The following is a 26643-nucleotide window of genomic DNA, read 5'->3' on the forward strand; positions in this document are numbered from 1 at the left end:
TACAGGGGAAACTGCATTTTTAAAATGTCTAGGGCCAGTTCTGCCTTCCTTGGCATCTGAGCATCCTGATTGTTGCCTAACAATGAAATCATGTGCATGCCCATAGCTGTCAACTTTTCCCTTTTTTTAAGGGAAATCCTATTCAGAATAAGGGAATTTCCCTTTAAAAAAGGGAAACATTGACAGCTATGTGCATGCCTACGCAGAAGTAAGTCTCCTTGAGTTCAGTGGGACTTAGTGCCAGTCTCAAAGTATTATATAATGAGGTAGTCCATCAATATCCAGGGGTTTAGGTGGCAAATACCTTGTCAATTAAATATAATGTGCATTATTCTATTCTATTCTATTCTATTCATTTCATTATTTCATTTCATTTCATTTCATTTCATTTCATTTCATTTCATTATTTCTTTCCTTTTTTAAGAAATTTCTTAGCTGGTCTTCACCATAAGGTCCCTGGTTGGGTTTTATATAATCATATGGTTATACAGTGGTACCACAGGTTACGAACTTAATCCGTTCTGGAAGTCCGTTCTTAACTTGAAGCGTTCTTAACCTGAGGTGTGCATTCCTTATATAGGCCTCTCGCAGCCCCGGAAGCAGATTGCGTTCATATCCTGGGGCAAAGTTCGCAACCAGGGACACCTACTTCTGGGTTTGTGGAGCTCATAACCCGAAGTGTTCGTAAGCAGGACTGTTCATAACCCGAGATACCACTGTATAACATTGAAACCCAATAAGACAAACCAAAGGATTTACATCAAACAACAGAGGTGGTCCACCCGAACCACCCAAAATCTTAAGAGGTGGTTAAGGCCATGATTAAGAGATGTGTCTTCAACAAATGACAAGAAACTATATGAGGATGCTTGACTCACCTCTATGGGTAGGGAGTTGTACATTTTGGGAGCTACCAGAGAATGCTCTCTCCTGCCAGACCACCAACCCCCATGTTTCCAAGGGTGGCACAACTATCAATAGGGCACTCTCTGCCAGGGCAACTGAGCAAAGATAGAGCAGCTAAAAATATCTATGCGGCGTGTAAAATAAATGTGTTATCTCATTTTTATGTTAATAATAAATAAGATAATATCCATTCCCGTGGAAAATATTCAGATCCTCACAACTAATATCAATAATATTATGTGTGTGCACCACAACATAACGTGTATCGCACAACTATTTTGTTATATTCACATAGTGCTCATATGAAAACATACAAGGGTGACTGTGTATAATAGGATGAGACTGCACTGTCATACTGTCCGAGTACAGAAGTGAATGTTCACATAGAGCTGGAAATTATCAGAAATGCTCGGTTCGCGATACAAAATTCAGAAATGTGAGTGCATTTAACATGAAATATATACAGTGGTACCTCAGGTTAAGAACTTAATTCGTTTTGGAGGTCTGTTCTTAACCTGAAACTGTTCTTAACCTGAGGTACCACTTTAGCTAATGGGGCCTCCCACTGCCGCCGCAAAGCCACCGCCCAATTTCTGTTCTCATCCTAAATCAAAGTTCTTAACCCAAGGTACTATTTATGGGTTAGCGGAGTCTGTAACCTGAAGCGTCTGTAACCTGAAGCGTCTGTAACCGAAGGTACTGCTGTATTTCGTTATGAATGGCATAAAACATACGCAAGGTAGTCAGGCCTCTACTCCTCTTCTGGACTGCCACCCTGTTGGCCCTGCCCTCTGCTAATCTTAATGCCTGAGAGGGTCTATAGGGAAGATCACTTCATATGAGAATTAGACATGTCATGCCTGTTCAACTCTGTCATAATCAAGCACAGAGATTTAAGAGAAAAACAAGAAAGGACCATCCCATGCCTTCTCTAAGACTGTGTTTACCCAGTACTTTTAAAGCACATCTGAAACACAGACTTTCCCTCAAAGAATTCTGAGCACTGTAGTTTATCCTTCACAAAGTTAGAATTCCCAGCAACCCTTAACAAACTACATTACCCATAATTCTTTGAGGGAAAGTGCTTCCACTGTGCTTTAAAGTTATAGTGGGGAGTCGCCTTTCTTTCCTCCACCAAACTTTCCTCCACATCTTTGTCATGTTACCTGACAACTTAATATCTGGAAGCAGATTAATTATATTATATTCTGTGCCCATTTTGCCATTTTAGAAATGTGGCGTTTTACATCACAAACAAAGAGTAAGGGGAAATAGCCAACAAAGCCTCTATTAATTTGGTTGTTGTGCAAGGGAGCTTCTATTTTGCGATACATTTAAACGAGGCATCCACTGCTTGGGGAATCTGCAGTGATTGAGTTCCAGTTCATTACTTTGAGGGCCGTGGTGCTATTGTCAAGGCCTCGGAACCAGCAAGATGCCCTAACCCCCCCGGTTAGAAAGACTACAATAGCACAAAGGCAATTATACGGCAAGAGAAATGTTGTCCACTAATCAGCTAGCAATCAATTCCTAAGAAGGGGAGATAACCCTATCCCTACCCAAGCTTCTCAGTATTAATAGTGCCATCATGTAATTACTTAAGGCTCGGGCAGGTGCATGAAAGGACAGACTCTATAGAACTCTCCATCTAAGATTAATGAGTTCTGTCAATTTGCCCAGCAGACATCTGATTCTTCTGCTTTATGTAGCTACTAGTTTTACACATGCCTCAAGGTGCTTTTCAGGGGGGGTGGAGAGAGAGAGAGAGAGAGAGAGAGAGAGAGAGAGAGAGAGAGAGAGAGAGAGAGCCATTCACATAAAGACACTAAGCTTGCTTATATTGGGGGGGGGGGGGTTTGAACCTCCTAAATCCTAATTTTATTACTATGAACAATATATTGAAAGATGCGGAAGGAAAGGGGAAAATAAATCCTCCGATATTTTATTGTCACAATCGTGATTCTTTTAGGTTACGTCCCGCGGCGACCCGGAAGTTCCGGGTCAGGCGCATGCACAGAAGCAGCAAATCGCAACCCACTCGTGCGCAGACACGCCGCTGCAGGTTGCGCTCTTTTCATGTTGCGAACAGGCCTCTGGAACAGATCCCGTTAACAACCAGAGGTACCACTGTACTTGCTGCTTTGGCGATGCTTTAGAGGACAGTTACAGTAGTGACATACCTGCTTGTGCAACCACACCAGACAAATCCATCTGGTCCAAATTTCACACTTAATTTCAAAAGGCTTATTTCCATCAACCTGGGACACTTTCCCCCATTCTGGCCCATAGGGGCAAATTGCTTATTAACAACCCCCCCCCCCCAAAAAAAAAAAATTAATATATACCTACAGGCCTTAATTCAAATATCCTCATTCAAAAGGCAGCGGGCTGCTGTATTTCAAGATCTACCACCTCTTTCCGCACTGATACACCTGATGGTGACAGTGACAAGATACCCCTTTTGTAGAAATGAGATGACTGGATTAATTTGTTCTCCCCTCAAGCCTCTCCCTGCACCAAGCAGTCAGTTCCATTAGAGTATTGATCATTTGTTTGACATGAGGAAGGAGATCCCAACCTTCAGGCGAGCTGGAGGTGTGTGGAGGTTTAGTTTCCTTTATCTACAACAGCCTGTTGCATGGGCTGCATCAGATCTAGGTGATGATATTAGTAATGGAAGCAGCAGTATCTCTCTCTCTCTCTCTCTCTCTCTCTCACACACACACACACACACACACCCCTTTGGTTGATAAATAAGAGTCAATGTTGCAAGTGATTAGCAGCTCAATCCAAACTTAGTCCCTTGCAAGGCTTCAGCTTCTTTTGCATCTTTTGGGGTTGGTGCTAGGGGCCAGTATCATTGGCTATCTGCCCAAGCCCATGCCCAATACTCACTGCCCCTGCTGCCCCTAATCCTCATTGTCGCTCCCTTTGCAGCTGCCTCCTGGTGGGGGTGGAAGGGAGAGGACAGGGCTCCTGAACCTTCAATAGTTCTGTAAAAGAAGTTGTTCCAACAGGTGGAAGAATATAAGAAAACTAAGCTTTCATGGTTTGGAAGAATAGCAATAATTAAACAAACATTTCAGTCACAGACCAGTTCCAGCTCACATACAATATCAGGGAAGTCCTAAAACACAACAGGGATACATTTCAATTTGCAATTGGGTATAACAGGGACAATACAGATATAACAGCAGTTAAAATATATACAGTGGTATCTCGGGTTACATACGCTTCAGGTTACAGACTCCACTAACCCAGAAATAGTACCTCGGGTTAAGAACTTTGCTTCAGGATGAGAACAGAAATCGTGCAGCAGCAGTGCGGAGGCAGCGGGAGGCCCCATTAGCGAAAGTGGTGCTTCAGGTTAAGAACAGTTTCAGGTTAAGAACGGACCTCCAGAACGAATTAAGTACTTAACCCGAGGTACCACTGTATAAGTTAAATCTTAATCACTAAAATATTACCTAAAATTGTCATTTAAGGCCTTAGTCTTCCAGCAGGTGTAGTTTGCATGGCAGCTACTTTGACTGTACTGTTCCTCACAGCTCGTAGCATTTTATTTTCCCACTCTGCCCTTCCATTATAATGATCCTAGCAGTTATCTTGTCCCCTTGTGTCAGTATAGAATTGACAAAACAAACAAAGCTGGACAGTGGACATAAAAAACAACAACCTTGAATTCTTCCCTCTGACTGCTTTTACACTGCCTCCCACATTTGGTTCACGTTTTAAAGTGATTCTATAATTTATACTTCCCAATAGCTCAGGTGGTAGAGCGTGGTACTCCATGTTGTGGGTTCAAGCCCCACATTGGGCAAAAAGATTCCTGTATTTAGGAGGGTTGGACTAGGTGACCATGTGGTCCCTTCCAACTCCATGTTTTTATGAAAACAATACTCCTGGTTCATGCTGACCCATGACAGCAACTTCTCAGGGGTGGTTCCCTCCCTGGCAAAATGCATCTGTCACCCTCAATTATTAATATCCAGGAAGAATATGCACTCCAGCCAAAAGATACTGTTCCTGGAAACCTTGAAAGTCTTAGTTGTGGGGAAATGTGACTGTTATTAAATGTTTTTAGATATTCTTAATTTTTCAAACTGTTTATCAGTCTGTTTTCTTTTTAATTGTAGGGTTTCGCTGCCTTGTTGTACGCTGCCCTGAGCTCTTTTGAGAGGAATGGTGGGACCGAAGTTTATTGAATTATTTATAATCCGAAACAGGAAAAGTTTGAAGCCTACTTGGGCTTGAAACCATATCTTACAGTCCAATCCTATCCATTGTTGTTGTTTAGTCGTTTAGTCGTGTCCGACTCTTCGTGACCCCAAGGACCAGAGCACGCCAGGCACTCCTGTCTTCCATTGCCTCCCGCAGTTTGGTCAGACTCATGTATGTAGCTTCGAGAACACTGTCCAACCATCTCGTCCTCTGTCGTCCCCTTCTCCTTCTGCCTTCCATCTTTCCCAACATCAGGGTCTTTTCCAGGGAGTCTTCTCTTCTCATGAGGTGGCCAAAGTACTGGAGCCTCAGCGTCACGATCTGTCCTTCCAGTGAGCATTCAGGGCTGATTTCCTTAAGAATGGATAGGTTTGATCTTCTTGCAGTCCATGGGACTCTCAAGAGTCTCCTCCAGCACCATAATTCAAAAGCATCAATTCTTTGGCGATCAGCCTTCTTTATGGTCTAGCTCTCACTTTCATACATCACTACTGGGAAAACCATGGCTTTAACTGAAAGGGCCCTTGTTGGCAAGGTGATGTCTCTGCTTTTTAAGCAGATATCCTATCCATATATATCTAGTCCATATCTAGTCCAATTGAGCGCAGTGGATCTTACTCCCCAGGTAAGTCGGCATAGGATGTCAGCTCCAGTCTCCCATTCTGGAAAATACAATCTTTAAAGGTGCAATTGTTGGAACATGGCCAGATGCAAAACAGTAGAGCACCTTTGCACCTTTATAAAGTGTAGCTTATCCTCTATGCAAAATCTAGCAGTGCAAAAGCCCTCCCTGGCCTGTTTTCCACATGGCCGCCTTAAATGATCAAGGAGAATAATACGAGCACAGACAGCCTCCTTCATTTTTTATTTACTCACAATGTTATTGGGGCCCTTTCCTTTTATATCTCCACAGCTTCTGTATGGAAAGAGTCACTCAGAGTTTTCTTCTCCTCCCATCCATTTAATGTCACAATTGACCACCCATGAAATCTTTCTCCGAGCTACCTTTATTGGATATTAGATTTTGCTAATTAATTCCCTGGATTAATTTCTTCTGAAGTAATGTTATCAATTGCTTCCAGTAAAGAAAAAATAAAAAATATCCATCCAGACAAGCTGTAACTTGATTTCCACATAAATGGATTAAACCTACACAAACGTGGTGGCTGCAGATACCATTGATCTGTGTTCATTGGCTGCCATAGTTTCAGCAGTTGTTTGATCTAGTGAGAGACAATGGAGTAGGATTTTTTTCCCCTTCTTAATCTGGTGCGACTGCTTCTAAGAAGATACCAGAAATTCAGCTTCAATCAGTAATTTACAGAATGCATTCTATGCAGTCTCAGCTATTCATCCTCCGAGATGCAAATATTGAGGGTGAGACCCTATAGAACTGATTGCTTCGGGAGGCATGTTGCCCATTGAAGACACTGACAGCCCTGGGTATGCTGTGCAATAATATGACTCTCACCCTAGGTTAGGGAATTTTGAGCTGATCCGGTTCAAATTTATTTATTGGGTTTATGATCCACCCTTTCTCTCCAAGGAGCCCAGGACGGCAAACGGCTCTACAATTAAAAAATGAAAACAAAGCAAACACAGCTTCTTAAAACAATTATTTGTAAAAACATCTAAAAGCAGTTATGGTTTAAAATATTCTAAAAGGAACAGTGTTATCCAGCCACCAGATGCCTGGGTAACAGAGACGTTTTCAAAGTCCTCCTGAAAGTTATTAGAGATGGAAACAGGTATATCTGACTAGAGAGGGCATTCCACAATCAGGGGCACACCACTGACTAGGTCCTGACACAGGTCAGTGCCAACTGGGCAGCCCCCAGTGGTGGCACCAGCAACACGGCCTAACCTCGTGATCAAGGGTCAAGGATGTTTGGTCCTGGGGAAGACACCCTACTTAATAGGTAAAGGTAAAGGGTAAAGGGACCCCTGACCATTAGGGTCATGACTGACACTGGGGTTGTGGCGCTCATCTCGCTTTATTGGCTGAGGGAGCCGGCGTACAGCTTCCGGGTCATGTGGCCAGCATGACTAAGCCACTTCTGGCGAACCAGAGCAGCACACGGAAATGCTGTTTACCTTCCCGCCAGAGTGGTACCTATTTATGTACTTGCACTTTGATGTGCTTTCAAACTGCTAGGTTGGCAAGAGCAGGGACCGAGCAACAGGAGCTCACCCTGTCACGGGGATTCGAACCGCCGACCTTCTGATCAGCAAGTCCTAGGCTCTGTGGTTTAACCCACAGTGCCACCTGCGTCCCTTTTCTACTTAATAGAGCTCTTTTCTACTTAATAGAGCTCTGCTTCACTCTGCAAACACAAGGCTCTGGTACAGAGACATGCCCAAACCCTTTTTTCCAAGGATCTGAAGGGGGTACTCGTAGTTCCCTTTCTACAAGTTTATCCTCACAACCACCTCATGAGATTGGTTAGGCTGAGAGTAGCTGCCCCAGCCTCACCTAGTGGCCTGAGTGAGAATTTGGACCACCATCTCTCCAGTCCTAGCCCAATGTTCTTACTGAGGGGCATGGGAAATGCCAGTGTTGGGAGGGTTGGTGGAGACATTTGCACTCTGAAACAATGTGCAGACCCAAACATCACCGTCCTTTGAAAATCACACATTTATGAATTTTGCATTGCAATTTGCCAGTCAAGAAATGTGTACAAAAATGTATATATTGTAGTTGATTGTGCACACCGTAGTATAAACAGCATACAAAAATTCAATCAATAAGGGAAACTTGCTTCCAGAAATGTGTGTACAGTGGTACCTCTGGTTAAGTACTTAATTCGTTCTGGAGGTCCGTTCTTAACCTGAAACTGTTCTTAACCTGAAGCACCACTTTAGCTAATGGGGCTTCCTGCTGCTCCCGTGCCGCCAGAGCACAATTTCTGTTCTCATCCTGAAGCAAAGTTCTTAACCTGAGGTACTATTTCTGGGTTAGAGGAGTCTGTAACCTGAAGCGTATGTAACCTGAAGCATATGTAACCTGAGGTACCACTGTACTATATTTGTCAAAACTGCATAGAAAAATGTGTTTATGTGGACAACATTACACCAAAATTCTGACAAATTTTCACAAGGATTTTCCCTTTTAATTCTGCTAGTATGACCTGCAGTGAGTCCTGAGAACCTGGAGAGCTGGATTTGACTACTAGCCCTAAGGTTCCCCTCCCGTGTTCGTTGACTATTACACAACTCCAGCTCTCAAAGGGGCCTCTACGGTATACATATTTAGGATGGCATTGTGAGTATGATCACAGGGCATCAGAAGCTGGGCCTCCACTCAGCAATTTTATGTGGGCTTTTCAACTTCCTCACCAGTAAAAATATATCGAGCAAAGTCTGAATCTCCTGCTTCTGTTCTAAATTGTCCCTCTCCTGCTAGTGGTTAGAGGATGAGGTCTTCACATGGAGGTAGATTATCTTTAGGTCCTTGTATCTTCTTCGGCAACATCTGTGGCTGCCTGTTGTTGTTACACGATACTGGAATAGAGGGACCAGGAGACGAACCTGGGATAAGGTTTCCATGAACTTCTCTCCCCAAAGCTGCTAGTGGAAGAGAATAAGGCCCATTACTCTAATAAGGTGCTGCTATATAGGATTACCTTTGATGTGCATTGCACACAGCATACATAATGCAACTGTTTCTGGTTAGTGAAAGCAACTGTGAAGGCCACATAGCACCTGTTCCCCACTAGATTATCTGATTGGAGGCGCAGTTCCATGTGTTGATTGTGATCAATGCACTTTTGAGCCTTGGTTGATCGAGGAGCTTCATATTTTTCCTGGTGCTGTTTCAACAGCTGGGGATCAGCTGCTGCACTTATGCTAATCTAATCCCTTGGCATTAGAGACAGGGCACTCTACCAGAGCAGTCTTCTTCTTCCAGCCAGGAGCACCTGACTCAAACTTACCTCCTCTGAGGCAGAGACAGCAGAGTTCTAGCTCCATGGATTCTAAGATTATTCTATAAATCAGGGGTAGGGAAACTGTAGGCCATCTTTCCTAATCATTGGCCGTGTTGGTTGGGGCTGATGTGAGTTGGAATCCAGCAACTTTTGGATGGCCATAGGATCACTTTCCTTGCTGTCTATCTCAATAGGAGCCTGATCCTGGCTCCCCACTAATTACTTCCTGTGTGCTTCTTTCCTGCTTCATTGCCAGAGTTTACAGGACAGGGCTTAGTGCCAATAGCCAAGTTAAGTGACTTGTGGACTCTTAAAGCTGAATTTTGTCACCCAATGAGAACTAATAAGTATACTCAGGGGTGGAGAAAATCACATGGTCCAGCTCTCCTGCAGTGGGAGGAAATAGCATTTTTGAATGCTTCCCTGATTATAATAAATTCAACTGGGATCCTACCTAGATCAGACTGATTTCCTAACTTTTCTATGTACAGAGACTTTTTTTAATGTAGGGGAGAATGTTAAAATACAACCCTCCAGATGCAATATCAAGTAGCACTTTCCCAGGATGACTGTGCCATGTGATATTTCTAAACATGTGCTTCAAGCCTTGCTCCAAAAGAGTGTCGTGCATTTCCATGAGACTACTCCAGCATCAATGATTTAAGGTGCAATTCTCTACAAGTTTACTCCAAAGTAAGTCCCAGTGAAGTCCCTTTAGGTTACTCAAGACACATTCCTCAATTTAATATTGCTTCAAAGTCATTGTCTTAGATTAATACTATTTACGAAGTAAGAAGCTGATTACTTAGGGGTGGGAAATACTTTTTCGCCCCCCTGTTCTTCTAACTTTAATTTGCTAGATGTTCTTTCACACAGATTGACTCAATAGCCACATCACAGTAAATCTAAGTGGAGTAAGAATAAGCATCTTTTCCATTACACTAGTACACTCCTGCTTGATTGGAATGGAGATTATGTACAATATGTCCCTGCAGATGTTTTTCTCCAGTGGGGCCCATTGAATTTCATTTAAATGCCAAGGCGCAAAAATCTAAAACAATGTGACTTTAACAAAAAAGGGGGGGTGGAATCTGATGAGGAATTTGATGAGAAAATGGCAAGAATTCCTGTGGCATTTGGGTAACAGTTTCCAGCCTTCATTTTAATAGAATAAACAGGATCATATTTCATTCAAATCTGGCAATGAGATGAGCTTTGGGTATTACATTGATATAAACCAATAAAGAATTTGCAAATTTGAAACACTAATTAACAGACACAATATTAAATGAAAAAAAGTTTGCTCGAGGGGCAAATATATTTGAAGACTTCAAACTTTTATTAGAAGACATTTTTGAATAGGAAAATGCAAAAGAAGCTATTTTACAGGGGGGTTTTTTCCCAAAGAAAATAAGTTATGAAGGGGCTTTTCTCTTCTTTTCATTCTGTTTAATCAACTCATTTGACATAGTTAGGCCCAACAGTTGCATTTCCTCCATTTTGAAGCAATAGTTTCAAAGAAGTCAACAAAATAAGCCAATAGGTAAGATTAAGCCTTTTAGAAGGAGTCCATAGCCTCAGTTTTGCTAATACATTGGATTACGACACAATTCATATTCAGTCACAAGTCAGAAGCCTTGCATTAGTGTGATCGTTTCGTTTCTAATCTAAAAATGCTTGTTCCCTTGAAACAGACAATGTACTTTCCTGGAAATAGACAATGCTACTACAGGAACATGAGTGTAGTAAGTAACTTTGGTCCACTTTTCACATCTGTGTCACGGCAAGGAGATTTTCGATATACCTAATTGCAATGCTGTTCATAGAAGCTTTCACAATACTACAGTATCTACGACTTATGTATCTAAAGACTCATACTTCAGAAAATGAGAATGTCAGATAGAATATTAAGGACTCGAATCTATGAGCTTGACCTTCACATAAGATATTAGAGTCTGTTTTGGGTTGGGTTTTTTTTTTCAAAAAAAGTGGTTATTTCATCCTAGGCATGTAATCATCAAATGTCTGCTAATGAGAAACTTACCTGAGCCAACAGTTTGGAAACTGTGCTGTGCTTAAAAATGGGCACATATTTAATTCATTAAGCTGTCGTCAATCTACTCCCCCCGCCTCCTCCAGCAAGGCCTTTTTGTTAGAGAACCATAAAAAAAATCAAAAATGTATTGCCAAAAATGGGCACATGCTATCCTGGTGTGGTACACAATGCTGTTTGGAATATTGGTTTTCCAAATTGGAATCACCCCCGTAGCGCTGGGCTGAGGAACCATTTTCAACACAACGACCACATTGCATTCTGGGAAACATTCTGGGAGCCACTTGCCAATGGTGGGCAAAGCAAAAGGAAAAAGGGGTCAGAGCAACATCTTTGTACAGAAGTCTAGTTCCTTCATAAACCCCTCTCTAGTTGCAATTCAGGCAAGTAAGCAGCATCGTCCGAGTCCAGGGACATACACCAGCCAGACAAAAACACCCAAGAAAGGTGTGAGGCAGGGCCATTCCTGCCCCAACTACTTCTCTCTCGTATCTCACAGGAAAATAGGTTCTAATAGAGGAAAACAGCTGATAGGGGGAAAGTCATGCAAGCCTCCATCTCCATCCTCTGCTCCTGAGTGCAGCCTTCCATGGCTGCTTTTCATTAAAGGAAAGAAAGAAACAATGGGAGAAAGTTAGATGAAACTGGGTAACCCTGAAAGGCTCAGTGTTCTGTTGCAATTTTGGTTCTTCATATGGCCTTCTATATGTACCTATTCACACTTGAACAGATCATATTGCTTTCTCCCCACATCGGTTGTGTCTGGACGATGCAATTTTATTTTAAATTGATCCCTTCTAGAATGTCTTTCTTCCTGTGACTGAGCGCAGTGATTGATTTTTTTTATTTTTTAAAAAGAAAGAAATATTAATGGGTTAGATTTTTAAAAGGCAATTGATCCATAACATGTAAATAAAAGGCTTGATCTTTCATTCAGATAAATGGTGTACATCAAAGTCAAGTTAAAGTACTTCGTGCACGCTGTTTAATTCTACCAAATAAAAATGTGTAGAAAATGGAATATTTAAAAATCCATTAGCAATAAAAAAAAATAAGTGACAAGAAGTTGAGGAGCTGTTCACAGAAGATTTGTGTGTCACTTGGCTCAAATTGTCATAGGATTTATACACAATAGTATTTGGGGGGGGGGGGAGAGAGAAGTGTTGAGTTGTCCATAACAACTGAGCAACATGTTAAGAGAACAAATTCCTTGCACAATTTAACCGTCTTCCAGAAAGGCCCTGGAAGAGACTAAAAGGGGAAAGCGGGAGAATGAAGGAACAAACAAAAATTTGAATGCAAACACATTCCAAAACCCCTCTCAGATCTTCTGCAATCCTTAAGGTTGATCTCCATCCATATGTATTTTCAGGACATGGAAGAGAAAGTGGATTCATGCCTCCAAGCCTACCCCCAACACCTTCCTACCACCCTGTGCCAGACATTTGCACAATCAACACAATGTCTGGAAAAGACAACCAGTACACATAGGATCTCATGTGATCAGGAATCCCAGCTGGTCACGGTTCCCAACCCTGCATGCACCTCTATAGACATAGGCTTCCCTTTCCATATGTTCTGTTGAACATGAGGACATGGGAAGAAGGAGATGTGATCTTGCTTTTCTCCTTCATGGACTGGGTACACACATGAAGGAGAAGAAGAAGAGTTTGGATTTGATATCCCGCTTTATCACTCCCCAAAGGAGTCTCAAAGCAGCTAACATTCTCCTTTCCCTTCCTCCCCCACAACAAACACTCTGTGAGGTGAGTGGGGCTGAGAGACTTCAAAGAAGTGTGACTAGCCCAAAGTCAGCCAGCAGCTGCATGTGGAGGAGCGGAGACGCGAACCCAGTTCCCCAGATTACGAGACTACCGCTCTTAACCACTACACCACACTGGCTCCATCCCTTGCCTTTGCTGGGTCAGCTTTCCAGGTAGTGCAGCTTGCCCAGCCCTATCATTACTGTCTCCACTCTTGGAATAGAAATCCTTGAGACCCCGCCAAACAGAATAGGCACTGTTCAGCTAGCTCGGGTATGAGGGACTTTTTGCCCTCCAAATATTGCTGAACTAGAGCTCCCATCAGCAGGAGCAGAGTGGTGTGTAATTGGGCACTGAGCTGAAGGTGGGGGGCATCTCAAAGCCCGGTAAGTGAGGCACTAGGCTTAGGGAATGAGCTGTGAGGCTCTGGCAGAGTCCTTAGTCCTTCCCAAAACCTAGTTAGCATTTTCCCAGGTTTGGGAAGGAGGTGGTAGGGCTCAAGGACCCTGCCAGAGCCCTTGCACCGCCATCCCAAAGCCTGGTATCTGGGATAGATGTCTTTGGAAAGTCAGTGAGGGGGGGAGAGGGTGCCAAATTTTGGCCTTGCGCAAGACACCAGGGTACCCACGTCCACCATTGCCATCAGCCCCAGCAAGCATGGCCAACGGCCAGGGATGATGGGAGTTATCATTTAGCAACATCAGAAGGGCCCAAGGTTCACCATGCCTGAGCTAGATAGATCAATGGTCTCACTTGGTTCAAGATGGCTTCCTACTTTCCCAAGTTAATTTCCCCCTTTATTCCATAATGTTCTTCAGACTCAAATTGTTTGTCCCTACAGACTGCTCAAACCTTTCCTATAAGCACATTACAGGAATGTTTAAGAAGCATATTAGGAAAGTTCACAGGACAGCATAGTGCTAGGTGGTGTGTGTGTGTGTGTGTGTGTGTCACCACTGTGCCAGTTAAGAACATGAATATCTGTTTTGAATAACTTTGTATTAAAGTGTGCACACACATACACACACCTTAGGTTAATATTTTTCTAGTTATATTAAAATAATATACCCTACTCCCACCAAATCAGCATAACTTCACAAAGCAATATTCACATAATATTTTATGCATGAAAATATAGACACCTATGTATTTGTGCTGTTATCTTAAAATTAAAAGTTCGTGTTAGGGGTTCCCAGCCTGTGGTCCACATGCTTCATTCAGGTGATCCAGAGCATGTCTATAAACAGGGCTGTCTTAAGCATATGCAGCACCGGGGTGCAAAGATCCACCCGGTGCCCCCCCAGGTTGCCCAGTCCCAGGCGCGCAGGAGGGCAGAGCCAGCTGGCTGCCCCAGCATCTTGCTGGCTCGGTCACCCCTCAACTCAGAGCGCAGAGCTGCCTGCAGCAGAAGAGCCCGCTGCAGCGCTCTGACCAATGGGCGGGCTCTTCCCCAGACTCAACTCCCGGGCCCTGGACTCTCGGCCTGGCACCCCTGAGAGCCCAGTGCCCAGGTGCCCTGCACCCCTAGCACCTATGGGTAAGACGGCCCTGTCTGTAAAAATGCAATTCAAAATCATACAGCAATCTAGCACAGCACTTTACAATTGCTACAAAAGGTAGAGAAATCTTTAGGTGGCCCACCAAGACTCTCAGTGATTTTCACATAGTCCACTGGGTGGGAAAAATTTGAGGACTACTTGTTTGGGTGGTTCTTTCTTAAGAAGCTTTGACTTGTTTTTGAGCAAGTACCTCCACTAGGAACTGCAGGTTTAGATGGGAGGGCTACCCCCCACCCCAGTCTAGGGTGGGGGGAGGAACCCATTAAAATGGCCAGTAGTGCACATGCCATGCTAGTGACATTGTGCAGTCAAGTTGACTTATGCCACAACATGTTGTGGGGAGACAGGTGGTCAACAAATGACATAAATGGAACATTTAAGAGAGGTGAAAACCCATTTCAATTGTCTCCATTTTCCACTTGTACTTAAAGGCATGTGACAGATTGTAGCAAAATAAAATCAGTGTCCGGTGTTCTTTCCTGCCTTGGTATATCTGACATCTGAAGAAATAGTAATAATTTCTCCTTTCTATCCTATTTTGAAATTTTAAAAGGGCCTGCTGCCATTATGGTGCCAAAATCAATGTCTTTTGTTGTAACCCTTGTTGCCAGAAAAAGAAAAAGAAAAAAAAAGACTCAAATTCTCATTTTTTATTTTTTATTTTCCAAAAGCAAAGTGAAATTAAATAAGAGCGGTCCTCGGGTTTTTTGCACACAAGAAGTTGCAAAAATCAATTTGTTGATAAAGTTGTGGTTCTTAACATACAAACACACACACACACACACACAAAATCACAATTCAAACCACTTCTTAGTTAAGTTTTAAATTATGCTTTTAGGCTGATACTGAGGAGAAGGCCAGTTACTCAGTGGCAAAGCATATGCTTTGGGGTATGGTTACAATTGTTAGGTCCCTGCATGCACAGGTAAAGACATCTCCATTTAAAAACAGGGGTAGGAAAGACCCCCTTAGACAGCATCTGCCTGTCAGATAGACAAACATTGCTAGATGCATTTATTTCTTTTTAAGAATGATTTTTTATTCTGCCTTTCCACCCATGTGTGTCTTCTTTCCACCCACTGTGCAGTCAGTGGAGCACGGGGACTAGGCTAGTCCCCTAAAGGGTCCAAGAGCCCTTCCCCACACTTTTCCAAAGCCCACCCAGCTTTGGGAAGAAGGCAGGAGGGCTCCAGTGTCCTGTCACAGGCCTGGCAACTCCTTCCCAAAGCCCAGGAAGCTTCTGCCTGGCATAGGGAGGCACGATGCTCACACACTTGATGTCGGGATGTTGCAATGTCGCCCCTTCCATCACTCTCGCAAGCTGGCAGCTCTGGACTGTTCCCATGGGAAAAATTTCACCGCATACCACTGGTGTCTGGGGCAGTTAGCAATTGCAGCGGGGAGGGGTAGAGAATTTTACTAAAGGATGCTTAGCACCTATGCTAAACTGTAGTTGGGTACAGGTTGTAGAAGTGACAGTGTATGAGAGGCTGCAGGTAGCAGTCTGAGGTGAGCCAAAAACCAGGAGCCATGGGACAAAGCTGGGAGTTGGGATCAGAACTGGAGGACAACCTTGCTCAAGGCAAGACTTCACTAGGAGAGGAAGCTGTATTCTAAACTTTCCTCTCGTGGCCAGTTGGGGTGGTAGGGCCTGAGGACACCTTACCAAGAAGCTGCCACCTTCAGTTCAGTGGTTTAACACCTGGAACAGTTGTCCGCAGATCCCAGCAGCCCCGGACAACATAGACCAGCCTCCCCAACCTGGTGCCTTTCAGGTGTTCTGGACTGCAATTCCCATCAGCCCCAGATTACATGGCTAATTGTCAGGGATGATGGTGTCAGGAGCTCAGCCTACACTCGAGTAGGACCTTGGCAGAGACACATGCCCAACTGGCATGCTCCCTCTCTCCTGGTTAATCGTTCAGGAGCTTCAAAAGCTTTCTTCTGCCCAAACATCACAGCGACCAACACTGGCACACTTAGGGATCTGCAGAGTCTTCGCAGTTGCCCAACAGACCTCAGCAACTCAGCATTTTGGCTAATCTACTTTATTTACATATAAACACACATGGAGCACTGCAACATGGCTCCCTTTCTCTCTAGCATCAGACAGCAAAGAGAAAAAGAACAAAGGACAATAGTCCCACTTCATGGAACACAGTAACACAAACATCCTGTCTCTGTCACTTCCCACTCTGTAGAGTCAAAACATATACCGTCATGTGAAAGACAACAATCCTATGACTGCAGTCATAGATCAGGAATTCTAACAGATGGAACTAGAATTTCAAAATCTCTGGATTTCACCAGGTTGGGGAAAGCTGAAGTAGAACTATAGAATATCAGGTTCCTATGAAAACAGGAAGGATACATAAGTAAACAGATCCCTATATGTTTCCGTGTTGGTAAATGGCAGTGACGCTGCCTTCCACTGCACTCTTATATTGCCCTTTCTCTCAGTTTTTGACAAGTATGGGAAGCCAGCTATTTAAAAGTGGTCTAACATTGGTCCAACACAATCTGTTCATTGGGCATGCAGGAATTCACAGGCCTAAGAGAGAGTTCCTGGTCATCAAAATGAAAGTCCGAGGGCGGAAGGAGCCTTTGTTGTAGAGAAAAGTGCAGGGAACAAAACAGGCACGCTTTTCACACTGAAAAGTTCCCAGATAATGACAGCGTAGCAGGAATATCAGGTGGAGAAGAGCACTGTCCTGTTGAGTACTTAGCATAATGGTTCATCGGCCCTCTTATTATCCCTGGGGAATCTTCAACAAGTTTATTGTGGAAAGCTCACAAAGACAAAGTTTGAGAACCACTGAGCTAGAGCACTCGGCAATTAGGTATCTATTACGCACAGTAAGCAATCACTCATTTCCTAGAACAGATTTGCATATTTTACAGCACGCCCCTCTCCAAAAAAAGAGGGGAAAGATTGCATTTTTAACACAGAACAAAAAAAAAAAATACTTTTAATTGATTGTGATAGAACAGGTCTTCTCTGTAACTGTGCCCAGACTCTGGAACAAGGGAGTTTCATCTATACCCCGCACTGATTGCCATCAGTTGTTAACTAGCTAACATTTTGCCTTTCGTTTTTGAATTAGTTGTTTTTTATTGTGTATTTTATAGAATCATAGAATTGTAGCGTTGGAAGGGATCCTGAGCGTCATCTAGTCCAATTCCCTGCAATGCAGGAATCTCAACTAAACCATCCATGACCCATGGCTATCCAACCTCAGCATGAGCACTGGGCCACAGTGGTTCTCACACTACTCAACAAATGTGACAGCAGACCAGGGCCCAGAATATACAAGGAGTGGGGTTCAGTAGCAGCAACTGTGTGTTAATAATGAACACAGTTTCGAAGATGTATTTATTTATTTGGTATGGTTGCAATCAGGAAAATTACTGAGTAATGGGTTGTGCCCTTGCCCTGAAATGATCCTGTTGTCCTCGGAATTCAAGATAATAAGTGTCCCGATTGCAGCTACTTCTGCTGTCCCATAATAAGTTGGAGGAAACATTATGCTCGACTGATTTGTGCGGGGGAAAGGCTTAGTGCCAGAGCTGCCAGAGGCCACATAAAGCAACAACGGTGCCATTTGAGGAAAATATGCTCTATCTATACAAAATTGTCTTTTCATGATTCCTGCCAAAAGGATGGGGGAAGTGGGGGGGGGGAGTCTTCATATTGAAAACCAAACCCTGTTTTCAGAACATGGAACTTTAAAAGCAAAATCATGAGGGCCTTTTTAAAATTGCAAACATCTATTAGGATCCTTTCTTCTCAAAACCACTGTATTGTATGAAATGGAATGCAGATCTATTGGCATCACAAGGGAATACAAGAGATTCGCTTCTTTCGGGCAGGTTAGGTTTTGAAAGCTTGCTCAGCTGCATGGGAATACACTGCACTGAAAGTCAGTGAGTTCTGTAAGACAATAATAATAATAATAATAATAATAATAATAATAATAATAATAATTTATACCCTGCCCATCTGACTGGGTTTCCCCAGCCACTCTGGGCGGCTCCTAACAGAATATTAAAAACACGATAAAAGATCAAACATTAAAAACTTCCCTATACAGGGCTACCTTCAGATGTCTTCTAAAAGTCAGAAAGTTGTTTATTTCCTTGACCTCTGATGGGAGGGCGTTCCACAGCGTGGGCGACACCACCGACAAGGCCCTCTGCCTGGTTCCCTGTAACTTCACTTCTCACAGTGAGGGAACCAGCAGAAGGTCCTCGGAGCTGGACCTCAGTGTCTGGGTTGAACGATGGGGGTGGAGACACTCCTTCAGGTATACTGGGCCAAGGCATCACATCAACATCATCTCAAATTAAGCCCTGATTTCTGGGCAATGACTGTTTACCAAAACCCCAAGAAGAGCCTCAGTGCCATGACTGGGTCTAAAGCCTCACTGGCAGCCGCTAGGAAGATCCCAGCAACCAGATGCAAGCTAAAGCTACCAACATCAATACCTTTCCCTACAGAGAAGGTTGTCATGCAGGGGAAACCATAATGGTGCCCTCCAGAAGTTGTTGGACTACAACAGGGGTCAGCAAACCTTTTCAGCAGGGAGCCAGTCCACTGTCCCTCAGACCTTGTGGGGGGGCCAGACTATATTGGGGGGGGGGATGAATGAATTCTTATGCCCCACAAATAACCCAGAGATGCATTTTAAATAAAATGACACGTTCTACTCATGTAAAAACACACTGATTCCTGGACCGTCTGCGGGCTGGATTTAGAAGGCAATTGGGCCGGATCCAGCCCCCAGGCCTTAGTTTGCCTACCCATGGACTACAACTTCCATTATCCCTGACCATTGGCCAAACTGATTGGTGCTGATGGGACGTGGTCCAACAACTATGAGAAGATATCACATTGGCTACTCCTCTTGTGGTGAAGTGGTGGGTGCTTTCATGCACTGGGAATAGGTCCCCAAGCGGCAGTGTTCTCAGATCAAGCAAAGAGAAACTGTCCCACAGGATTAAAAGACTAAGAGAGATGAAGCAGGAGACAGGAGAACAAACCATACGAACGCTCTTGAATCTAATTGTGTTGCTGAGATGGCTCTGATCCTATGGGTCTTCAATCAGGAACCCCTGGTTTTCTCACCATTTATACAATGACGTGATCTATCTCGTAGTCTGAATGGTCCAGATTCAGTCTAGAGCTGTACTGAATAGTCTCCAAGCTCAATATTGGGTTAGCAGCTTCTCATTTTGGTAGGTAGAAATGCTCACACAAATAATCACCCTTTGAGCATCATCACTTAACCCTAACTGTTAATTATGTTGCTTTGAATGTATACTTTATATTTGACTTTCTTAAGTAATGTTTTGTTCTGGATTGTTTTCATTGATGTTTTAATGTAGGTTGTAAACCGCTTTGAGATTCCTCCCTTTTAAAAATATGAAGCGGTATGGAAATGAAATTAACAACAACAACAACAGTTGGTGTCTCGATACCAATCTTGGTAACTGGCTGCCACTTCCTGCATTAATTAGGTGGGATTCTCAAAAACAACCAGAGACCATGCACTGAAGGAGATGATGTCACAATCCCACACAGCCAATCCCAATTTGGCTAACTAATGATGTCATCACTCAAGATAAGGAAGAGCAATTCATATGGAGGGCAATATAAGTGAAACATTTTCCCAAAGTGTGCTGAGTGACGGAAAATCAAGTGCTTTTCCTTTTTACGTTGCGGTTCAACCAGAGTCTAGACTGGAAAGTTACTTCTTGCCCTCTCCCTTCCCCATCTTTCATATGACAGGTAGAATTGTTACTTTCAGAACCAAGCCACTGAAATGGGATTTTTAAAAGTATCAATTCTTCCATTCGGAACACTCACATTCTAGATAATTTCCAGCGCCTTTTCAATAAAAGAAATCTGGGTATAATTGCACTGACCTTTGGATTAATAGCCCTCCCTCTTCCCTGTCATTCTAATAGAGAGTTTGGGGAGATGCAAGGAGGGCTCATCTGGAAGTGATAGAATTTCTGCCTTTGCTTTTCCCCTTCAGGCACTAATGGGTTTTTGTCAGTCCCTCTTTACTCAGTGTATGACACATGTAGCCATTCCACTTAGTTGTCCATTAACTTCTTCAAGGGGTTACTTTGTTCTTGCTATAATACTCCGAGTTGAGTTCAAGCTGCAGAGATTAAATTTCTACAAATCCTTTGCTTATAAAGGTGCTGTTTTCAATCGTCAGTAATGTTTATCGGAGTGCAACCGTATCCATTAGTAATTAAAACAGGCTGTTTCAGCAAATACAAAAGGTCACACGGGCCTGTAGATCAACAGACTTGTTTTACTGTCGGAGTTTCTTTGGGTATTGCTGCCTGATGGTTTGTTGTTTTTCTTCAAATCATCTATTTATCTAAGTAACAAGTGTGGAAAATCAGCAGACTTGAGCAACTCAATAGGTGGTATGAAGCCCAAAGCAACAATAAGGCTCTGTATGTTGTTTCCATAACTCCCCACACTTCACACGGAAGTGGAGAAGTAATTTGTTCATTTACCTTGAGGTTTGGCGATCGAGGCATAAACAACAGGAGGAATGTATTTTCCATTAGGTAAAAGGGGACACCTGTCGTTCTGGATGATCTTTAAACATGGCTGTATTATAGTGGATAAATATTTCCCATTAAAGGGCAAGGGAGCTTCCATAAAATAGAAATTTATCTCCTCCCACCAAGAAAGAAAGAGAGAGAGAGAGAGAGAGAGAGAGAGAGAGAGAGGAGAGAGAGATTCTACTGAAGAGATCTGGGTATAACTGCAGACCTTTGAATTAATAGTCCTCCTTTTCCCCTGTCATTTCAGTCACTTCTGTAATTTCCAATCAAATATGTATAGCCTAGGGGCTGCTCACCCACCCTTTAGACCTTGCCCACCCCACTTGGAGCTCACCCAAACCACCCCCTTCCCTTACACCTTGCCCAAACCACTACTTACCTCTCACCCAAACCTTACAGCTCACCCAGATCACCACCACCTCTGCCCCTACAGCTTGCCCCCAAACCAGTCACCTTAGACCTCCTCCTGTCTGCTATTCATATTGCCCACCTCACACCTGTGTCACTGTTTCAGTCTCAGTGGTGGAGGGCAAGGAGGAGGAAAGCAGTGGGTAGTGACAGCAAAGCATGATGGTTGATGGGGGACTATCCTGGACTACCCTTGCTTTTGCTCTGTGGCTCACTTGGGTCAGCCACCCACCCACCCTGCTCACCTGGGCTACCTGCTGACTTGCTCACCTGCCTGCCTGGGCCATCTGCCCCACCCACCCTCCCAGGTCAACCACTCAGTCACCTGCCTGGGCTGCTGGCCTGTTTGCTTACCTGCTCTCATGGGCCATTGTGTTGCCTGGATGCCTGTCTTTCTCCATCCATCTCTGACCTCCTCACTCATTGCTGTGATGGGCCAGCAGCAGGTGAGCAGCTCTCAGAATTGTTTTGTCACACGGCATTATGCATTGGCATCTTTTGGCAACTACACAAACTACTGATGTGTAATGACACTCTTACATTTTTATTAAATACAGTGGTACCTCAGGTTACATACTGTCAGGGACGCAGCGTGAGCGCAGGGAGGGGAGGAGATGGAGAGCGAGGGGGAGCAATCCAAGGGGAGCGTAGGAGAAGAGGACAGTAGCCCGAGAGATTCCATGAGCCTCTCCAGCGAATCGGAAGATTCACAGAAGGGGGCGCCGATGGCCAGGGCAAGGGGGGCCCCAAGGGGGACACCCCAGAAGCAAGGGGCCAGCGGGGACTCCCAGAGCAGCAGTTGGAAATCAGGACCAGCTTCCCCTCCAGAGCGTAGTGGGGGGGAAGAGTCCCAGGTATCAGGGCCAGCGTATTCACCACCAGCGAGAGAAGATGAGTCAGGATTGACCACGCCTCCATCGGAGAGCGAGGGAACGGTCGAGAGGAAGGTTACCGGCTACGCGCGCGCGCGCCAAGTTCAAATGTACAGGCGAGCGGCACAGCAGGTAGCCCGGATAGGGAACCAGGTCCTAAAGCCCGCCAGAAGGAGGGGCAAGAATCAGGGGGGTCAGCGTCAGAAGAGTCCAGAAAGGATGAAACCCCAGCGGGCAGGAGGGCCCAGAGGAGGAAGGAGCTAAGGAAGAGGTGGAGCAAGGCTAGGGTCTTAAACTGGTGTCAGGGGGGAGGAGACTCAGACGGAACTTCGCCGGTCTAGACTTTAAGACGTAGAGCAGCACGCTCCGGCTTTGAAATGGAAACTGAACTTCAATAAAGACTTTTGTAAATAACTACAGCCGGGCGTTGGTCCTTTGTGAGCTGGGACCTAGGGGCGGCTCTGACACATACGCTTCAGGTAACAGACTCGGCTAACCCAGAAATATCACCTTGGGTTAAGAACTTTGCTTCAGGATGAGAACAGAAATCACGCGGTAGTAGCGGGAGGCCCCATTAGCTAAAGTGGTGCTTTAGGTTAAGAACAGTTTCAGGTTAAGAACGGACCTCCAGAACAAATTAAGTACGTAACCAGAGGTACCACTGTAGTAAGATAGTGGTTTTGACATAAACAAAAACAGTCACATTCTTCTACATTGTTTTCCCTTAAGGTTCTTATTTGTTTTGCACTGTACAATAGTTATATATTTTTAAGGTAGCAAAACCACGTACCAAGGTTTTCTTGAAAAACTGAATGATCACCCTTTTATACGATTCCACAAGAATGCAGCAATGGTAGCTTTGCCCTTCAATGTGAAACCATTTTTTCCACAAACATTTACATCACAGAATCCAGACACTGGAAAACTGCAGCACTTTGTCATATGTGAAGTTCTATAAACTCTAACTTTCAAAATCAACTATTTGTGTTGCTTATTATTATTATTTTTTAAGAATACATTTCATTGATGTATATAGCACCTCAAACACACACACAAAATATTTATGCAAGGAACAATAGAAAGATACGCTTCTGTATTTGTGTCTAAAAATCTAGTTTAATTATTGGACTTGGCTGCTGATGTCACCAAAATTCCAAACTTCCTGGTTTGTAATACTAAGCTATGTTCTGGATCAAGCACCAGTTCCGGAAGGAGCTTGGACAACTACTTGTATGCTTGACTTTGTACATCTTGGTTATTAAGCAAGAGCCAGAGGGGATTGATTTGGTGGGTCCAAGAGGTGCTGGGTGCTCCTTTGCAAGAGGGTGTGGTGTCAACTGCCTTAAGAAAGTCAGTTGTGTGGCCACTCCTTAAGAAACTCTCTTTGGAGAAGATTGTAATAACTGTCACCCAGTCACTAATATACCCTTTGGGGTCAAGGTGCTTAAGAGAGAGGGTAATCAAATTCAGGATAAAGCGAATTAGCTAGATCCAGTCCTGTCTGGGTTCAGACTGGATTAGCTCTGTAGAATGGGCATTGGGGACACAGTGATATAGGGGTTCCATTCCTACCTGTAGAGTTAGGGTCAGGGTCAGGGAGAAGCACTGGGTTGGAGGTGTCTGCTTATCTCCCTGGCGGTTGTGCTGTGGCATCCTGCAAGGCTCCTTCCAGTACAGTGGTACCTCAGGTTACATATGCTTCAGGTTACATACGCTTCAGGTTACAGACTCCGCTAACCCAGAAATAGTGCTTCAGGTTAAGAACTTTGCTTCAGGATGAGAACGGAAATTGTGTTCCAGTGGTGTGGCAGCGGCAGGAGGCCCCATTAGCTAAAGTGGTGCTTCAGGTTAAGAACAGTTTCAGGTTAAGTACGGACCTCGGGAATGAATTAAATACTTAACCCAAGGTACCACTGTACCTCATGCTCCTTAATATCTACGTGAATCTGCAGGGTGAGGTCATCATCAGAGTTTGGAATGAAGTTTGCTGAAGACACTCAACTCTAGTCCTTCATACCATCAGAGTCAGGTGAAGCTGTGCACATGCATGGATTCAGTAATGGGCTGGGTACGGGCCAAGGAGGCTAAATTCTGACAAGCACAGTGGGTAAGTGGCTCCATACCTGGGACTTATCATCCAGCATTGTCACAGGAGCCCCAGGTGGCCTCATTATTTATACTACCTTCAACTCATTTTCCTTCTATGGCTGTGCCTGGACAAGATAATGTTGCAGTAATCTTTGCTCCAGTAGCCTCTTAACTGGATACTGCAATGCATTGCATGTGGGCCTACCATTGAAAATGGAAATTTAGTAGAGAATATGGCCGTCAGAGAATTGTCCACAAAACACTACCAGAGATTAAATTATCCCTGTTGCACTGACCTTACAAGAGCAACAGCTACTCATGCAACAAAATCACCAAAGTTATCCTCCTGAAATTTGGCAGGATTCATGCTCTCAGAAGAGATGAGCTTGCCTGCAAATTTCATCTGATGCCAACCCAAAATTATTATGTTTTGAGATCATTTTTTGCAGGTGTGGGTGGGTCATATTTTAGAGGTGTCCACCACAAAATCCCCTGGACCTGTTTGCCTGAAATACGATGACTTTTATCCACTCTGGAGGGGTACCGTGCCTGTAAATTTGATGTACTTTGGTCAAAAGGGGGGAAAGGTGATAGCCATTATTTTTTAAAAAAATTCCCAATAGTGAATGCAGGTGCAAGAAAACAAATTGCCTCAGACATTCAAGTTGAATTGGGCAGCCTTTGAATTCATCCAAGCAAAAAAAATAAAAAATTCAAAGCACCAAAGTGGTCTTTGAACTAACTCTTGTGGTTGGTTCACACCCCTAGAATCTGCAAATCATTTGCCCGAAGTCAACTGCTATGTAGAAACATGCACAGCTCTTTGATGTGAATCCCTTATCCTTGATGAAACGTTCATAGATTTCTGTGTAGCTATGTGACCCAGCCCTACCCACCGAAGTTGCTTGGCAAGTCCCCTCTCTTCCTGTGTCAATCACGTCTCTTGATGGTTTCTTGCCACAGCAACAAACTGATGCAAGACCACATAGGTGCACAACAACACCTGCACATAAGTGCCAACATTACAAGCTGGGAAAGAACACTTGGGGAACGGATGAGCTTGTTCTGAACTGTTGCCAACAAAACTCATAAACAGTCATACCAAGCCAATCCTGAGTGAAGCTAAGGGAAGTTCACCCTTCACTAACAGTGGCCCAACCCTGGCATATAAGAATGTTGGCAAGGCTCAGCTCCCAACTCAAAAGACAGGAGGTACCTGGAACAGAGGAGGCAACCAACCACCCCTTGGTGCTGAGATGCTGAAACTGAGTGCAATGGAAATTAGAGTCTTGTAGCAGTTCCATATGTATTTTTTCTCCCCACTCCACCCCCACTTTCTTCCCATACCTTCTGGCTTTATCTCTTATGTCGGGGCTAGGTTGGGAGAAAGAAGCAGCCAATGGTTGAAAGATGCTTCTGTACAGGGAGGTAACTTGATTGCCATCCTTCATTGGCCAGCTACTTCCTTTTCCCAGCCACAACTGAGCAGTCAAAGAGGAAAATGGAAAGCTATTGTCTGTGGCCCCTCCAGTTGTTTCAACCCAAAGCAACTGAGGGGATTTGCACCACAGGCCTTATAAGCAGGGAGGCACAGAACATTGCCACACCTTCCTGAATCACAGTGACAACTATTCAGACCATGGCAAGCACCTGCACATCACCCTCTGCTTATGGAGATCTTGGAGGACATGCATGCAGAAAGCTTAAGTCATAAAGCGTGTTCTCCCTAAAATGAGAGCACGTGTTGCGGTGGGGTCTCCTGAGCCACCCCTGTTGCCAGGTCAGGGTTGCTAAGTTGACCTCTGGCAATGATTGGTTGACTGGGTTGCTATGGGAATTTCATGTTGCAGTTTTGTGGGTGGGATCTAACATGTTTAAATTCTGGGCACGCAGCTTGCTACTTTCTCTTTTGCTGCATGCACCGGATCACCCGCCCACCTACCCTCAGTTTAATGGTTTTCGTGTTGACCTTGCTATGCCTGTCATGGAGTCGTCTGCCTTTGGGGCAGGGGCTTCGTAGGAATTTTGTCCAATTGGCTGATTGGCCGGGCCTGCGTAGCAAATTGTCACAACTTGTAAGGTTGTGGTTAGGCATTGGTTACCAAATTGGCTGGAGGAGGGGTAAGGATAGGCTGGGCCTGCCCCTCCAATGCTGCTGCAGAAGGGAATTCCATTAAAGGAATCCAGGGGCTTGCCACGATTTTGTCCAAATCCCTGGAATGGGGCTAGGGCCGGCAGGCCCTGGGGAGCATGCGG

The 26643-nt window shown here is 44.2% G+C and overlaps 2 long non-coding RNA genes across 2 annotated transcripts in view; one reads left to right on the forward strand and one right to left on the reverse strand.

The window, feature by feature from the left end:
• Window positions 1–26643, forward strand: part of LOC310846683 — a 73805-nt gene that overhangs the window by 7246 nt on the left and 39916 nt on the right. The gene's annotated exons all lie outside the window — the stretch shown is intronic.
• LOC310847552 lies at window positions 18178–21879 on the reverse strand. Its single transcript, XR_014565895.1, has 2 exons — window positions 21782–21879; window positions 18178–18359 (listed from the first exon to the last, which is right to left on the reverse strand). It is a non-coding gene; the product is annotated as an uncharacterized lncRNA (long non-coding RNA).

The sequence above is a fragment of the Podarcis gaigeae genome (genome assembly GCF_964106915.1).
Source record: "Podarcis gaigeae genome assembly, chromosome: 6".
Taxonomy (NCBI): domain Eukaryota; kingdom Metazoa; phylum Chordata; class Lepidosauria; order Squamata; family Lacertidae; genus Podarcis; species Podarcis gaigeae.